A 5,322-nucleotide genomic window follows, 5' to 3' on the forward strand; every position below is an offset into this window, starting at 1 on the left:
GGTGTTTGGGAGGTGACCAGGTCATGAGGGTGGAGGTGGGGGTCTTTAGAAAGTGATCAGGTGATGAGGGTGGAGGCAGGGGTCTTTGGGAGGTGACTAGGTGATGAGGGTAGAGGTGGGGGTCTTTGGGAAGTGATCAGGTCATGAGGGCAGAGCCTCCATGATGTAATCAGTGTCCTTATAAAGGAGACCCCAAGGAGGCCCCTGGCCCCTTCCACCGTGCAAGGACTCAGCCAGAAGAACACCATCTACAAATCCAATCTGCCAGCACCTTAATCGTGGACATCCAGCCACCACAATGGTGGGAAGTAAGTGTCTGCTGGTGAAGACCCCAGTCCATGGTGTTTCTGCTATGGCGCCCCAAATGGGCTAAGACAAGATGCCCTCATCCCAGGCAGATCCCTTGGCTAATGCTCAGGACACACTGAGAAACAGATGTATGGGAGGAACGGGCATGATGACAGAGCACCATCTACACCCCCTGCCCCAAGAACGGGGGTCGGGGGGACCAAGAAACTGCAGTGACCCCTGGACCCGGGCCAACCCTTTAGCTTATAAGTGAGAAATGGGCACAGGAACCCTGAAGTAGCTCCAGTGCTAAGAGCAGCAGGTGATCTTCCAGAATGCTCTCCCGAGGACAGCATTGTCTTCTTCACAAAGAATGCTCCTTGGCCTTAGGTACTAAGTATGAAAGGTACTTGCACGGATCAGAGACAGGAGGTGCAGAACGGAGACCCTACTCCAGTCTAGCACCACGTTTCTGGGTTGACAGAGCGAGTCCAGCGAAGTGTCTTTCAAGGCCCGTAGTTGCTTGCTCCATACCCCGAAGGTGGTTTCCTACCCCACGTGTCTGTGTCCAGTGTCACCAGAACCTTCCATTCACCTGGATCGAGGATGGCACAGATCCTCAGATTGTTTTCTCCCAATGCCATGATGCATCAAGCAAGTCTGATCGGCTTCCCGCCAAGCGCGGTTCAGCCAACTCAAGGGTCCCTGAAGTTATCTCCCAGCTGATACCGTAATTCTGAGTCCCAAGTGCCATAAGTGAGTTGACCCTGGAAATCTAAAAAGATTTTATCTCTACGTAGCTCATCATGTGTGTTTCAGGACGTTGAGTGGAAGAGCCCACAGAGCACTTGGACCACAGGTGAGAAGCAGGAGCTCCAGGTCATAATCGAGGGTATGGATTTCTAATAGAATTACAACGCCTCTCCAAGGGGGCATCGGTGGGCCATGGCGGGAAGGAGCACAAGGCTGAGCTAGCCAGGACTCCAACCGCCTGCTCAGCCTGCCAATCAGTCCTATCATCTACGATACAATCATCCCAAACACAGTCAACTGTCCAATGACGGGCATATGGGACGAGTCTGTCCCCTCTCCCCAACCTGGCTGGATATCCATTGAGAACCAGCGCCACCCAAACACAAACGTATTATCCTACAGTTCTGGAGGTCACAAATCCCCATCTCAAGGTCATCTGATTGGCAATCTTAATTTCCATCTTTAATTGTTATTCCCTTTTAGCCTCGTGAGGATATGACATAGAGTTTCCAGGGCTTAGGACACCAACATCTTTGGGGAACATGATTCCATCCACCAAAATTGGAAACCAAAATGACTGTGCACATGACTCAGATGGAGAAGCCTAACCTTGTGTCAGCTCATTCTATTAAATGGCCCCAAAGTAACAACAGGAAGACATGGGATTGGAACCAGAACACCCCCTATCAGGACTCGGCATGCAGGAGATGGTTCTCAAAATGGAAAAACGTGCCCCATGGAACCAAATCACACCAAAGACAGGCAGTGGCAAGAACGGGGTGCTCCAAAGCCAGTAATTATTGGCCGTACCCTGGAAATATATGTCCTTGTTGGTAAAGACAGGAGGGGACTGGTTTACAGGGAAAACCCGCACAGCCGTTTCCATGCTGATCCATAAATACACGGATGAATCTACACTTCACAAACAATTGTGATTTACGAGACACAGAAATCACCAAAAGTGGGATAAATGGCACCAACTGCTCGAGGTCATGAGTGTTGTTTCTGGACATAAAAACTTACAACGGAAAACTTAATTTTGCAAGACATTACTAAGCCTTCTCCTACTGTATATCACTTGTCCTTTAGAAAAAGAACACTTGTATTTTCCCAACTTAAAACTTTAAACATACACATTCCCTGGCCGTTAAGCTTTCCAGGATTAACCGAAATAGAAATGATTTAAAATTAAAAAAAATTTCAGGTTAAATGTTGAACACGCCAAAGTACAATGTATAAAAGTTGGTTATACAGTGCACGTGAATAAGGGGTGGGGGCAATCAAAGAAATCCTACAGCTCAGTCCCTGAGTTAGATTTGAACCAGCCGGGAAGATTAAAAATCGTCTGCACCTCTGCTGATCATAAGACCCCTCCCATGGAGCTCCGAGCGCAAATTCAGCTCTGAGCTTCCTAGCAGCCAAAGAGAAAAGGGAAACAATGTCAGAGATGGTTCTGAGCAGCTGACCCAGTGCCTCCCCCCAACACTGGCCTCATATTGGCCTAAAACCCACGCTGTTTTATATCACAGGGCTCCAACACGGGCATCCCGTCCAACGGAAATGCTCACCCGTGATGGGAACCCTCCATGCTGGACCCTCACCAGCGAGAGTGGGAACATGGCAGCTATCTGATTCTGGATGAAACAGCTCTCACCCGTCCAAGCTCTGGGCTCGGTGCACACATGGCTGCCAAGCCATCCAAGCCGGACTCGGACGCTGGCCTCCCCAGATGGCACCACTGACCCTGAGGGCCCATGCAGCACGCCCACGCTGGGTCCCACCCCGTGTCCCCTCCATGGAGCTCAGCGCAGGGCTTGCAAAACCCCAGGTCAGGAGCAGAATGCAGAATGGGAGCTCCTGTTGGAGACGCACCGCCAACGCTTCCCGGCGCTTTCCAAGTCCTGAAAACGAGCATGCTTTCTTCTTTCTTTTCTCCTGAAACGTCCTGCGTGCGCCTGTCGGGTTTTCTTACAAAGGAAGAGAAGTGTGTCTGCCATTGTTTTGTGAAGGCATGAAGGTTATTCGTTGTCAATTTAAGATACGGCATTGGAAGGCATTCTTGAACTACGATGTGCACTCATGTGCATGGAGGATTACCGAGAACACGAAGGCATGGGGCAGGTCAGAGACGGGTCCGCCCCTTGTGGACGGACAGACGGCATAAGCCCCTCCCAAATGCAGGGACTGCCCCAAAACGTGGAGGGTGGTGGGGAGGGCACTGAGAACATCTCCGCAGGGACTTTAAAATTCCTCCTCCCAGAGAGGAGGCAGGAGGTGAGGACGGCCTGCATGCAGGCACACAGGGGTCCTGGGGAGTTCAGCTTGCTTCCAGAGGAGGGGGGTGGGGATGTGAGCTGTGTGAGGTGGGGAAGGACCTGCAAGCATCGTGCAAAGGGGAGGGGAGGACACAAGGCGGGTGCAGGAGGAGGGAATGCTGAGGAAGCGTTTGGAAACAAGACTGAGGGCCGCTTGGCCCAATGGGCAGGAGAGATGGAGGCAGACAGGTGGTGGGCGGGGCCAGAGCTACCTGCTGTGGGCCCCCCCAAGGTGTTGGGGCTCATCCCTGCATGCCAGGGAGACCCCATCCCTGTTGACCTGCTACGTCCACGTCCTGTAAGCCCAAATGTGTCCACCATCACCGTGCACACCATGCTTTCCCGATAAATGCAGTGAACTTCTTGTTCTGCAATGTGCATCCCAATTCCTCCAGGACCAGCTCAAGAGGAATCCCCACCAGTCCCCACGTAGGATTTTTTTCTTATACAAGCCCAAAGCCCTGCAGAGCCCCACGGACACCCAGTAACACCACTGGCCGCACCATTAGGAAACTGGTGGACGCAGACACGAAACCAAACTGCCCTCGGAAGACTGGTCTTGATCGCTCACCCTGCACATAGCTGCTGAGGTTTAGAGACGCTGAATCCTATACGTTTATACACACGTGCACTGAAATGCACCCATTACACGCGTCTCAGATGCCGGCTCCCAGTCTGCATGAGGCAAGGGCATCACAGGGAGGAAGAGAGGCTGCTCCATCCTGGATCCCGCATGAACACTGGGGTCTGCACCTGCTCCATCGGCATCCTGGAGTTTCCCAAGCACACAGAAGGTTGAACAAGCCATGGCGGCCAAAACCCAAGGAGGAAAGGAGAAGGTACACCCGGTGCAAAGTGGGTGGAGAGACTGCCCAGAGAAAGGCACTGGAGTCGAGGTCAAGGGACTCAATTCTCTGGAATCCACCCATGCCAAGGGTGAGCCTACACGTCCTGATGTCTGGTGAGGACACTGGCTGTGGGCCAATCCCAGTCTCTCCCAGAGAGCTGACTTCCAAAGCAAGACGCCGACACCACCACCCCGCCCCCTGCCACCTGCCCAAGAGGGTCCAGGCGTCACACTGTCAAGTCCTCAGTCCCCCACCTTGCAGCTGCCTTTCCCTCCCGCCGAGCCCAGAACAACCGTATCACAGGTGTTAATGTCACATCTTCCGGAATAGTTGATTTTATGTGTCTAATTAGCTGGGCCACGGTGCCCAGAAACGCACTCGAACATCATTCTGGGTGTTTCTGTGAAGCCGGGTCTTTTTATTTATTTATTTATTTATTTGGATGTGATTAACACTGAAATCGGCAGTCTGTGAGTAAAGCAGATTTTCCTCCCTGGTGTGGGTGGGCCTCGTCTAATCAGTTGATGGCGTTCATAGCGCAAAGACTGATACCCCCTGAGCAAGAGTCCATTCCCCAGCAGATACCCTTCAGACTCAAACTGTAAATCTGCCCTGGGTTTCCAGCACGCTGGTCCACCCTGCAGATTGTGGGTTTAACAAGTCTCCATAGTTGTATGAGCCAATTCCTTAAAATGATTAAAATTTAAAAAATATACATATGTGGGGGGGATGTATATATACCTATATATAGAGGTGATAGATATGTCATATATATATGTTTATATATATATATAAAGAGAGAGATGATCAATAAGATGGGTGGATGATGGACTGATGGATGATGGATAGAAGGATGGATAGATGGGTATATGAATGGATAGATGGATGGCTGGATGATGGATGGCTGGATGGATGAATGGATAGGTAGGTAGATGGATGGATGGATGGATGGATAGATAGATAGGCCAGTGCTGGTTCCCCCCTGAGGACTCTCTCCTTGGTGTGTAGACCCTGTGTTCTCCCTGTGTCCTTACATGGTTGTCCTTCTGTGCATGTCTGTGTCATCCCCTCTTCTTATAAGGACCCCAGTCCTATGGGATCAAGGCCCACCCTACTGA

The sequence above is a fragment of the Phoca vitulina genome, unplaced genomic scaffold (genome assembly GCF_004348235.1).
Source record: "Phoca vitulina isolate PV1807 unplaced genomic scaffold, GSC_HSeal_1.0 scaffold60, whole genome shotgun sequence".
Classification (NCBI taxonomy): Eukaryota; Metazoa; Chordata; class Mammalia; order Carnivora; family Phocidae; genus Phoca; species Phoca vitulina.